General features: G+C 39.8%; 1 long non-coding RNA gene across 1 annotated transcript; it reads left to right on the top strand.

The window, feature by feature from the left end:
- The first annotated feature begins 1,061 nt into the window (after positions 1-1,061).
- Positions 1,062-4,120, top strand: LOC132210233 (uncharacterized). The gene is made up of 3 exons (XR_009446463.1): positions 1,062-1,170; positions 1,797-1,924; positions 4,058-4,120. It is a non-coding gene; the product is annotated as an uncharacterized LOC132210233 (long non-coding RNA).
- The last annotated feature ends 9,395 nt before the right edge of the window (positions 4,121-13,515 follow it).

The raw sequence follows: 13,515 nt of genomic DNA, 5'->3' as shown, positions 1-13,515 counted from the left end.
GCTGTGTACTTCTTATTTTTTTCATCAGCCCACCACCGTTAGTGCTACTTCCTGCAGATGTATAATTTCTTCCTCTAGACATCGCAATCTCTCGCCTTTAAGAAACTCATGAAGAGTCACTATGACGAAATGTTTGGACACCTGTTTGAATATCTCCTCCTTTGTCAGTTTTTGTATGGTTAATCTGCTGTGAGGTGCCATGGGGAGTTTTTCTGTGCAAAGGGTTCGATTTCAGTGGTGTGATGAGTTCACTGTGTCGCTGACCTCTTGTTGCAAAAAAGTAACCATTGATTTACCTGTGAAATAATGCGACGTGGCCTCTCAGTATTTGCCAGGCAGTTAAAGTAAGTGAATTGAAAGCTGACTATGTTGGAGTATTTCATTATTCATCCTCAGCTGGACCCAATTTATCCATGTTACCGAGGTATCCAAGTACTGGCAATGCAACTCCCAGAACAAAGACAAACAAATCATCATTATCCTTGTGTTTTTCTTTGTTCATCTGATTTGTCCCATTTGACTTTTATAAAGAAAAATTTTTTGTTAAAGCTCACTTTCTCTTTACTAGCAAACTCTAAACACCAAGAGGTCCTGCTGGTGTAATAAGTAACCTCAGACACATGTGAAATCACTTTATACGTGAGCCTTAAGGTTACCTGTGCAATCTACATAGAAGAAAACTTGGAAACATGGCCAACTTGCAGTTTCCATCCATGGCCAGCGTAATTCAAACTTGGACAGTCATTTCTTCATCATTGGGTCAAAGTGCCACACAGCCCCCCTCTGATGGCATAGCAGGATCACCATTGTCATGTGCACTGCAGCAGTTCAAGATGGCAGCTCATCTGCTGTGCGAGCACGATGACCCCATATCCCAACTTTAATCTATTGCATTTACATTTGTAGAATTAGAAGCCTTTTTTCCACATGTTTTGCTTCCCCGATGAACAGATATAAACTCTTGACTTTATTTCCAGTGCTATACCTGAAATTCCCGAAATCTGGCTGGAGGAGTCTGCGAAGACTTTCGTCAAGTTCCAACTTACTCTTGTCTCCGGAAGGTACTTTCCTGCTTGAACCAGACAGTGCCAGGGTCAGATGCTGAACATCGGGCCCAGAAACTCCTGAGTCGGTTTTTGGCGGAGGAAACAGCGGAGAAAGAGATGTTCAGTAAGATTTATAATTATGTTGCAAAAATGTGGTTTTAATTCAGGGTGCCTCCCTCCAAGTTTGTGTGCGGCTTGCCCCTCTGTCTCAGGATTTAGTTCATTTTGGTTTCCTTTGACAAGCTTCAAAATTACTTGCAAATTTTTGGGTAAACGAAGTTAATTAAAATTATTGCTGAGTGATTACCCCTGTACTACATGATGTACAATACCAAATTCTGCATAGAATTGAGACTCTAATATGGTCCGATAAGACCCAGCAGCATGTAATGCGACTTTCTGGACAATTTCCTTTTGAACTGTTGCCGTCAATGACATTTTATTTTATAATCTGATGTCATAAGTTTGCAAGTTATTGTGAAACAATAGATTGTGATTGGGAAGATTTCCTAAAGCTAGATATTGGGATGGGAATCTGTCATTAAATACAATTTCTTTTGCAATTGAGATGCTCCCAACAAGAGGATTTCAGTGCAATATCATATTAATTTCACCAAATCTAGATTTAGAAGTGTGAATATTAGAAAACTATTGTAAACCAATGCATGACTTCTATTCACAAGTTTGTGAGATATTTTAGAGCAATGTGAACTTTGGGCACAAAATAAATGTCTATCTTCACTTGCACAGAAGGCTACCGTAGAAGAGTTAGATTCTATATTGGAGAAGAACACGACCAAACCATTGAACAAGTTGACGAAAAGCTCCTGTCCTACCCATCACGCTTCATTGCAGAGCAGCTAACTTTTATGGATGCTGTGAGTAAACAGGAATCTGGGGCCCAGTCATTCTGAATAAGATATTTCAGTCAGCAGTAGGCATCTGAATCTCTCTGTATTGTTTAATGCTATTACTGCTCCACCAGTCGTTATAACTGAATTCCCTTCAAAATGCAGTCTTCCAAGATGTTAAAATGTGTTGTTTGACGTGTAACTTCAGTGTCTCGCTTGAAATACCTGCCAACTAAAACTTCAGCACTTGTCATTTGTTTTGAATGAACGCCATGTGAAATAAGTGACCCGAGAGAGCACTGAAAACCCTTTGTAACTTAGTGTTGAACCTTTACAAAGTGAATAGTATTTCAGGGTAAAAGTTTAATTGTTTCATCAGAACAGTCACTGTTTCTTCAAGAGTCCACTGATTTTGTTTGAAGTATCCAGTATGGCAATTTTGTTGTTTTCCCAGAATCTTCTGGAGTGGAATCAGCCACGGCGTATTCCAGTCTCGTCTGCAAGGTGGCTTGATGTCTACCTCTAAAAAATGAGACTCGTAGTTGCTGAATCAAAATTTGAGTTATGTCAAAGTCTGGTCATAAGCTTAGGCTTGAAGTGGAAGTTCAGTGGTCTGTATGTCAGCATTGGGTGTGACTCTAGAATGTAAGTAGTCCTCTAGGTCTCAAAAATCCCAAGCATATGTTAGTGTTCAGAACAGGGGTGCAGCGATCTCATCTGGAAGTGACCACTTTGTCAAAAGTAGGTTTTGATTATGGGATAAGAGGTAATGGGAAGTGCAGATGCTGAAGAACCCGAGATAATAAAGTGCAGAGCTGGGTGAGCACAGTTGCTCCTAAGATGCTGCTTGGCCTGCTGTGTTCCTCCAGCTCCACACTTTGTTATCTCAGTTTGTTTAGGGGCAGCTGCTTTTCTGCACAGAGTTCCAAAGGTAACTGTCTGTTTTCACTGCAGTTTCTGTTGCATATGTGTATGTATATACCGACTGGCACTTAGAGCCTAATCATGTGACATAATGATGACAACAGCCATTTTGGGTGGGAAGCAACCTCGTTGGGTGCCTGTCGAGGAATATAGCTGCTTTTCTTTTGTTGAACCATAGAGATCTGCAGTGAGGGCTGTGAGTCTTTTTTCAAATCAATGGTTTGACCTGATGAATCTCACAGCGGTTTTTTTGATCCTCATTGCCAGTTCTTTTTTTTTCCTTTACCGCACAGGTCCAGGGGGCTGAAGCATTAAACAGCAGGAGTTTTATTATGTAGTTTACTGTCGAGGCAGCAGGGTTAGCCTAAGCTATTCCTTGCCAGAAATGATCGATGACATCATTGTGACGTGATCAGACTGTTAAAAGTGAGAGCCCACCATGCTTGCATAAACATGCAACAGTTTCCCACTCGATGGTTTCTGAGCATTCCATTCTATTCTAACCTGTCACAGCCAACTCTGGCTTAGAAAGTGACGAGACTGACAAATTTCTCCATTTACGGGGATCTGAAGGAACTATTTGCCGGTTGTGTTAACTTTCACTGTTGGGGCATAATTGTTGATGGGAGTTGCTCATCTTGAAGAGGTAGACAGAAGGACATTATGCAGTCTGAATGGCCAGTTGACAAGCTTGGACGTTTGGCAATATTTGTGTTCAGCATGAAACCAAAAGTGGGGAAGTGTTGACATTGAGGCCTGTTGAACCAACAGACGGCCGGGCTGCCATTGTGTTCTGTCAACCTGCCTTGGTGCGAGAAGTTGACATGATGCAGGGCTGCTATACTGATGCCCAGCCTGTCTAGCCTGTGGGCCACCAGGGCTGAGCATCTGTAGCAGTGACTATTGCCAGCAGAGCCATGCATTTGTGGTGTGCGTGGAGCCAACAGTCGGAGTTGGGTGGAGATAACCAGTGATTTTAAATCTAACCTACAAATAGGAAGCAGATGACTGAAAATTTGAGGGTTTTGATCTGTCTGAATAGCCAATGTGCCCTTGTGCATCAATGTGAGTATTATGTAGCCAGTCGTTGACAATATAGCATGCAGTTTTAATGTACAATTGCAAACTAGCAGGACGAATGTACCCATGGACGGACAAATCTTGTTAGTCGTTCATTGCTAAAAACATGGCACGACTGACACCTTTAACCTTTGTTTCCTTTTTATTTTTGATCAGGATCTTTTTCAGAAACTTGTGCCCAGCCAATGTTTAGGGTCCATCTGGTCTCAACGAGGGAAGGAAGAAAAACAGCATCTGGTATCAACCGTCCAGGCCACCATTACACAGTTCAATAATGTGACAAACTGTGTCACCAGCACCATATTAAGACCTCAACAGCTGAAACCACGGCAGACGGCTAAAATCATTGAGAAATGGATTGATGTTGCCCAGGTACACTATTCTTTATTAGTTTTTAGCCTTTGTGACATGTTAAAGTCCACAGTGCATGAAACAACCATGGTGAAAGAGAGCAAGCCATTATCACTATGTGTTGATATGTCCAAGGTTTGAAAGCCTCTTGAATTGGCGAGCAGAATACTTTTCTGAATAAGAGTTGAATGCTTCATGGAAAATCCTAGCATTCATAATTTCTGTAGTGCTGGCTGCTAATAGTTCTTGCCTCAGTTTACAGTTGCATTGAAATATTAATGTATTTTTTTCTAATCAAAAATATTTATGTGGATAAAAAAGGCAAACTGATTTCAGATTTTTACTGGCCCTTCAAAAATGAAGTTAGTTATTGGGCATTACATAGTGTTATTTGCCTCCCTTCCAAGCGGTAATCAGTTTACGAAACAATGTACATTTTATTCCCAATGTTCTGCATTCTGTGTGCCTACATGATGGCCCTTCAGTAACTTGCCTGGTTGTCTGTTTCTTATGTGTTTGCCAAAGGAATTTGTCTCAGCTTGTTAGTCAGCAATTGGGAAAAGAGTGAGGAAGGGCTGTCAGATCTGATACCAGGTTTGTACTTGTCGCCAACATGTGGCATTCCCACTCGTACATTTGGAAAGGATCAGGATAGGAACCGAGTAATTAACTAATTAAGTAAAGGAAGTAATTGATTCTTACTGATTTTATAATCCAAAATTGCACTGGATTGTGCAACAAAACTGTGCTTTCAATGTATTTTCCCGTATACACGTGACAACAAAATATTCATTCATTAGTAAGGTTTGGAATGAAAGTTCACAATAATTCTGTTGCCAGCTAATTTGGAGAAGTCTGGTTTGGGTCTTGGCAACACTGCCTGCATCAGTGTTGACTCGTTAAGAGTCTTGAGGCATTAATGGGACCTTGATGGGGATTTGAACTCTGTCTCCAGTTTTACAATATGGAGCAGTTCAACCGAATGTAGGCTGACTCCCAGTAGTAGACATGGATGAAGGAGTTGCTGACATATACACTGGTGCTATCAAAGGCTATTCTGAAGAGGAATCACCACCTTACTTTGATCACTTGGCTGACTTTTCTAGTTCTGATTTTGAGTTTTTGCAATACTTGGCAAGGAGTGGCGTCCATGTTGAAGTGCCCTCCATTACTTCCATTTTACTGCAGCAGCTTTATTCCCCTGAAGCCGAAGACTCTGGGCTGGAGAACCTACCTGCTGGTCTTAATCAGATAAGGCATTTATGATTATGCCAATTGACGCACCTCCAAATAAATCCCAAATGGTGTGATCACCCTGCCCCTCCCTGGCCTTCCTCCCCAAGCAGAAGTGGCTTTGAGACCTGATAACAAACACTCGCAGGTTTCCTCCTCGTCTCCACCACATCCCAAAGTACACATTTGGGAGGTTTGATTTGATCCAGTTTTCTCCCTACCTCCAACAGGTTGTGGGGGTGGGGGGGGATGTTGGAAACAGATGAAGGACATTCAGCTGCTAATCTAGTTAAGATTAGTTAACTCAGTATCAATAACGTAGTGACTCATAAAAGTAGACCCAATTTCCTGATTTGTTTGTTTTCCCTCGAATGAGTATCTCACGTGACTGGTCCTGCCCTCGTATTCTGTCAGATAATACAACCTATCATTCATTTATGAGCTAAATGTGATGGATATAACAAAGATGATTACCCCGCCTCCACCCCCTACCTTCGCCACTTCTACCACTCAGATGTCCATGTCTCAATCCTACTCATTTTCAGCTCCGCTTTGGTGTCAGTAATCATATCTAACCAGTCACAGGCTGGCAGCAAGTGAACTGAAAAGGTTGTCTCAGAGGGATACAAAACGAATATCAAGGTTTGAGTTGCCAAGAATCATGGAATTCTTTCCCTCAAAAAGATTGTTTGTTAATGCTGTTATTTTCTCAGCTAACATTTTTCTGATAGAACATTTTTAAAAAGTCTGAGGTGTTGGGTAATGGCGAGTCACTGCTTTTTCCACAGAACTCATGGCTTTTTTCTCTGACAGGAATGTAGGATTTTGCGGAATTTCTCGTCAGTGCATGCAATTACCACGGCATTGCAATCGAATAGTGTGTTCAATTTGAAGAAGACTTGGGCAGCCGTGTCAAAGTAAGTCATTGTTCAGAAAGAGCCATGTAATTTTTATTTAATAAATATGAGGTAGGAAATTGCAGGTTTGCCCTCCAGGTTTACTTGCACAAGTGATCTTCACACGCTCGGTGCATTAACAGGATTACCAGAGGCACGACAGTGCAATCCTAACAATTGGGTAATTGGCAGAATCTTTCATTCTTTCACGAAGCAGCGAAGAGGTAATTTGTTAAAGTGGAAAAAGAAAACTGTTTGGCAACTTGAAACATTTAACTATCGTGTTCCAAAACTGATCTGCTGTTGGATGGAACGTAACACAGTTTCCTGTGGATATGCTGTGATGGGGTGATATAAGCCGGAGGTTTGTGTGGGATACTAAAATACAAAGACAACAATTATTTTAATCTCCCAAGAAAGCACTCAATAACACTTTGAAGTGCACACCTGTAGTTTATGTTCGTGTGCCTCAGACCATTTGATCATGGTTGTTTTTTTTTGTAGGCAGCTTGGGAAAGAAATCTGTCTTGCTGCAATGAGATTCACCGAAACGACTGCACTCAAGAGCTTTTGCGGCACAATGGCAGTATCCCCATCCCTGGGTTTCAACAATCAGGGTTCAAGTTCTACCTGCCCCAGAGATTGCCAAAACATTTCTGAACAATTTGGTTAAAATAACTATACTTATTGTAAAAATGCCTCACTGCCATTCACTGTCTGTATTACTTGCTTATTTGTCAGATCCGTATCAGCTGTTTGTTATCTTGAGTCTATTCTGTCAAGAGTAATTTGTCTCATTCTCTTGACTAGGAGCAGTAAGATAACATTTGAAGACGTTTCAAACAATGAAGAAGATAACTTTATAGCAAGAAGAGAGCTGCTAATGGAGGTAAGGTGTTGCACTTGGCCCAGTGTGACTATTTTCAGGCCATGATCAATAGTTTCTAGTAAAATATCTGCAATGAACTCAGTTGGTGACTGAATGCATACAGATTCTGTCAATCAATACTGCAACAGGAATATGTGTATTGCAGTCCAGGTGGTCTGGCTTGGCTCAAGTCTTCCAAGATTGTTTTGCCATGATTCTTATAATTGCTGAGGAAATTGCAGTTAACATTTTAATCAACATCTAATGTGGTTATGATGCAGCCTTCATAGATTATCTTTCTCAGTGTTCATTATCTTGGAAATTTGAACTGAAGCAATGTCTAAAGTGCGATATGTGCCAATTTCTTTTTCTTTTGCTTTGTACACTTCAAGGGCCTTGTAATTAATAAAAGCCAAGGCAAAACATTAAGAGATTTAACTGGTTCTCATAAGTGTTTTTACTCAATTACCATGTCTTCCTTTTCTTGTTCTATGCAGTAAGAACTATTTGCTGCGTAGGAATGGAGAGATATTCATATCTCTTTGTTTGTTCAGTATTTCAGACATCAACTATCTAGTTTCAACTAGCTTGGACGAAAACTGACAAGTTTATCGCCATTCCTCCTCACTCCTTTTATCATGCTCTTTGTCCACTCATTTTGCTCCTGAATTTTACAAAATAACAAAATAATTGGTCAGATATAAATATTTTGGTGCTGCTTTACCAAACTAGTTGTCCAGATCAGAAAATAGTCAAAGTTTTCTTCTTCTCTAAATCATTCTTAGATGGAATTGAAGCATTTTTAAGCTGGTATTTGAAGAGGGAGAAATGCAGTAATCATGCTAGCATGTTGTCAGTTTGACAGACACTCCATTTTTCAAACTGCTCAATGTTCTAGTTGCAGTGAACTATCTTTTTACATCGCTCTCCAGATGATTGCCGCAGAATTTCTACTGCCCTGCTGTCACACTTTGTTTATTGTGTTTTGTGATTGGTGCACTGTACAGAATGTCAACATATTTTTCTGATCTAGATTGAATCTAAAAGTAGGTTTGCTTTTATAATCAAAAATGTGTGCTCTGCATGATGATTGTTTTTGTGGTGCAAAATTCTGTAAGTAAACAGGGGAAAATGTGAGTTCATGATTGGACAGTTGTATAACTTCCATAAAGCTTTCTTCCAGAGTATGCAGTGAATTACAGTGCATGGTTTGCTAATCTTTCAGCATCTTACACAAATGTGCTTTGGCAGTGGCGCAGGGCACCGCAATAGCTCTTGCTGTGTGTACGTTAATGTTCAAGACACAAAAGCTCCAAGTATGAACAGCAGGTTCACAGATGACACAAGAATTGCAGCGGTAGTAAGTAGCGAAATGCCTTAGTTTCTAGGCACACATTGTTCCAGCTGTGACTCAACTAATGTTACTTACAGTTCCATCATTACCCCTTTGCTCTTACATTCAGGCAAGTATCCAATATTTTACCAACTTATCCACATGTCCTCCTCCCTTCAAGAATATGTTTATGCACACACCAAGGTCCTTCTGATCCTCTGTCATCCAGACCCAAAACATCAACTTTCCTGCTCCTCTGATGCTGCCTGGCCTGCTGTGTTCATCCAGCTCCACACCTTATTATCTCATTGAGCATGTATTGTTATTAGACTCCCAAAATGCTTCACCTCACACTTTTCTGGATTGAATTCTATTTGCCTCTGTTCAGGCCTTCTAACCAGCCCATATGTGTAACCCGAGAGACTAAGGCTTTTAGCTGTTTACAACCGTCCAATTCTTGTGTCATCTGTGAATCGGCTGTTCATACTTGGAGCTTTCGTGTCTTCAACATTAATGTACGCACAGTAAGAACTTTTACTGTACCCTCTGGTATGCTGCTGGATGAAAGCATCAAGTTGCCGAAAAGCCCCTCAAAAATCGCATTTACTTCCTGCCACAAACCCAGTGCTGATTCCAATTTGCCAATTCCGGTCGATCTCCTAGGCTCTTAGGTTCTTAACCAACCCACCGTCTGAGACCATTAAATTATTTCTTTGGGTAAGAGAGGTGTCCTATGAAAAGACATTGAGAAGAATTATATTCTTGAGTTTAGAAAAAAATGACGTTTAAACTTGTTGAGACAAAGTTTTGGAGATCTGGTAAGGTAAATTGTTTTTATCTTCAAGCGAAATTGCACATTACGTAGAAAATTTCCGATCTCCAAGTGATGAAGTTACTCAACTATTGAGTTTGGTTTACAGTTCACAGATCAGGGATCAAATGTTGAACTTGTCTGGCCTTCATAACTCCAAGTTTGCACTCCAGAGTATAACAGTCTAAAATTCTGAGTTCTAAGTTTTGATTCTAAATAGATTTAGTTGCATGATCGAGGGAATAAATAAGACATGGAGTAGTATGTTTGGGAAATATGGCACTGAATTCACAATGGATTAAAAAAATTCACCTCTCTTTTTCTAGGATATAATTCAGGGAATTGTGCCGTACCTGGGAACTTCCTTAACAGAATTTTCAGCGTTGGATTCGGCTTTCCCGAATTACCATTCAGTAAGTCTCTCTTACAAGATTTGGATTCCTTATTTGCTGATGAGTGCTATTATTATGGTTTCATTGCAAGCTGCTTGTAGATGAGAATCAAAGCAATAAAAAAACTAATGAGTTTGATTAATAATCCCAATCAGAATAATTTGATGCTTTGTGCTGTGAATCAAACAATTTGTAAACAAAGGAACATGCAAATCACTTTGCAGTTAATTGAATATGGGTTTAGTTTTTCAAAAGGTTGGATAAATTGCACATCATTTTTATTCTGTACAGGTAAATTGGTTACCTGGATGTCACTGCCTGTTGAGCAGTTGAACAGATGAGAATGTCTTCAGCTTGCTACTGATCTACTTGACTGGAGCAAAGGGCTTTATGTAGTGTCCAAGATATGACCTGGTGGTATGATAGATCATTTGTGATTGGCCTTTGACGATATACTAAAATTGAACCAAGTTTACAGAGCTTGTATTTCACTTCTGATCTTTTAAATTTCATGATCTTGTAGTACTGTTTGACCTTTGTACATTTGAACTAATTTTCTTTGTCCTTGTCTATCTCTTACAGTTTGGCCTGATCAACTTTGACAAGAGACAAAAAGTTAGTACTGAAAATTGCACAGTACAAAATGTTTGGAATTGTATGAAAGGGGAAAAACTTGCTTTTCACTCTTGTGCTGTTTTATTTGCTTGATGCGGGTGTAGGCGGAGTCTACAACTGCATCCTAAATGGATATGGTCACTAATAAATCCAATAAAGAATTCAGGAGATGCTTTGTTGCTCAGAGCAGCCAGATTGCAGAAGCTGCTGCTACCAGGACTCGTTGAGAGGATGAGCACAGATGTGTTTGAGAGAAAGTTAGATGTCAGAAAGGACACAAAGAGGCATATTAAGAGTTTGAAGCAAGGTGGGAGAGGTGTAAAGATCAGCATGGAGCAGTTCAGCCAAATGGCCTGAATTTTTGCTGCTAATGTGCTGCAATTTACATTTGATCAGTCACAGCCACGTACAGGATATGCCAGGCATTATGTGAGTGAAGATGTTGTTCAATTAATCTCAGTGTCATGGAAGCTATTTCATTATTGAAGACACTGGGTAAACAATCTCTCCATATTAGTATTTTCCTTTAGATGAGAGACATCATTTCGTCATGGGATGTCAGAAATTGAGGGAGCGCACCTGTTTGGAATCTCACTAACTGGGCAATATGTTTTACTCCATATTTCTGAATTTGGTAATACCAAATTCTCAAACATCCCTGTTGTCATGGCTACTGTTGAGGGTATCCTCAAATCCCCATGTGGCCCAACAAGTTCATGGGGCCACTCTGAAGAGAGTCCCACCCAGACCCATTCCCCGTGTCTAACTCACTGAACCTAAATATCCCTGGACACTACGGGCAATTTAGCATGGGCAATCCACCTAAACTGCACATCTTTAGACCTTGGGAGGAAACCAGAGCACCCAGAGGAAACCCACACAGATTGTATTTTCATCTTTTACTGCAACATTCAGCAGGCAACCTGAGAATATTAATTTGAGAGGAATTTGACCTTATGGCAAACAATGAATTTTTACTTACAGAGCTGTAACTTGAGGTCCCTATGAATAGAATAGGTTCCGATCAGAAGCAGCTGATGCTGAATTTGCCAAACTGGGCAATGTGATGTAAAATCAGCTGGGTGGCAAAATAGGCATCCAACACTGTGTGACTCCAACTAACCAGCTCAGAATGTAATCTGTCAAATGGCCCGCCATTTGTAGTGGCGGATGTGGATGTAGTGAAGTGTTTCTTTTCACTGACCTGTTGAAAACTGGCTGGCACTTTACAACTTGGCAGTAACATGTTGTCAGAGTTTGACTTAGAAAGGTCTGCCCCTTTTTACATGTGAAATTGTGACAAGATTGAACCAAGAAGCCACTGTGGTTGAAAGAAAATAGTCCAGGAACTTAGAGCTGCTCATGGTCCATTCAATTTAATGGTGGTGCAACCTTGAAAAATTAACTCAACATTTTCACCGTCTGTCTTGGTACCAGTTACTAGAGATCAGCCACTTATTTTGTACTTGGCAGACTTCCTTTTGCTTGGATGAATGATCTTTCATAACATTTCTTGTCTTCACCCTCAATCAGCTTATGGTTCTTAAGTGAATCATTTTTAAAAAATAATCTATCTTTGAAGCACTGTTTTGGGAATTAGTGTCCTGAAACCATCCTGGATAATCTGTACAGAAATTTATCCTTGAAAAGTCACATTTGTGTCATTTATTTCCAAAGCAGAAATATTTTTGTGACATGATGTACTGTGCACTTTGAATAAAGTTATCGATGCTGTTCAAAATACCACGGACTCGGATTTAGCAGGAGCAATTATAGCAGTTTAAACTTGCTTTAACAGCTCATTATTTATTTGTGTTCTTTCAGGAATATGAAATAATTTTGGGTATCAAATCCCTGCAGTTTGCTTGCTCATCTTACACCCTTCGTCCAAATGAGAATTTTCTAGACTTGTTCTTTATGCAACAATACTTAAGTGAGGATAGCGAGTACGTAACTGGTATTGTAGGAGTGTGCAGGTAAAACAGTTAAGGGTTGTGTGTGAAATCTTCTCTAGTTATAATAGTTGTTTAATGCTAGTGAGCCTGCCAGTTTACTTACTGTCTTCCTTTTCGTTGGTTTCAAATTTTTGACAATGAATTCTGACCTATGAGGCTAAAGCCAGTTGCTCGATGAATCAATTCTGTCGTGTTGCATCAAAATGTGTTTTATTGGTGTGTAATAGTGCAGAGTCTACTACCACTGATTGCAGGAAAATGCAAAAAACTTGATGAGTGACCAATTTTAGCAACATGTCCAAGAGCTCCTACTGTGGGTGCATCTCCAAATCCAGATGTAAATTGTACCAGTTTTGAGAAATGTTTCTTTTCCTTCCAATTTCTTTTCAAATACATAACCCTATTACTAACATAAAATTAACAATAACCCTACACAATTGGTCAGCATTTTAAAGTATCTTTCAATGGTTGCCTAAAAACATCATTTCCTCATCTCAAAATAGCCACAGTATATTTTTAATAATGCAACCAAAAATAATCTCCAACTGAAAAACAAACCACTTTGCCATTGCTGGACCAGAGTTGATGAAGGAACCAGATTATAGATCACTGAAACTGATTTTTGTTTCGAAGTTATTATTAAAAATGTACCTGATGTATCAATTTACATTCCTGCTTTGAATAACAAAGCTCACTATTAAGCCCATCCTCAGGCTATGGATGACCATGTGCAGCAAGCACCTGGCATTATCGTCAATACAATCAGTGGCACAGTCAGTATTGGGCCAACTTCAAACATGGTATTTATTGTAACAGTAATTACAAAATGTTACCGAAATTCACTTTGCATGAATCATATGTTGCAATTAAAGTTCTTTTGGACCTCTGGGATAGTTTGGTTGATTTTCGGACAGATTGTCTGAAAATATCAGCAACAGAAAATCTGGTCAGGAGATATACTCCTTCATTTTACTACCTCCGAGATGTGGCATGTGGTGTTTTAGTCACCTGAAGTGACTGATTCATGACTATCTTTCATTGCTTGACATTGTCTGTACATTCACATGACAGTGTGGATGAGGCCCAGAGAAACTCCTGTATAACTTTACAACCTATTGTATCACCATCGGCACTGGAAGTTTGATTCTCATGTTTTCCAG

Source organism: Stegostoma tigrinum, chromosome 11, assembly GCF_030684315.1.
Source record: "Stegostoma tigrinum isolate sSteTig4 chromosome 11, sSteTig4.hap1, whole genome shotgun sequence".
In the NCBI taxonomy this organism is placed as follows: domain Eukaryota; kingdom Metazoa; phylum Chordata; class Chondrichthyes; order Orectolobiformes; family Stegostomatidae; genus Stegostoma; species Stegostoma tigrinum.
The sequence above is the reverse complement of the archived record's forward strand: the minus strand, read 5'-3'. Positions and strand labels throughout refer to the sequence as shown.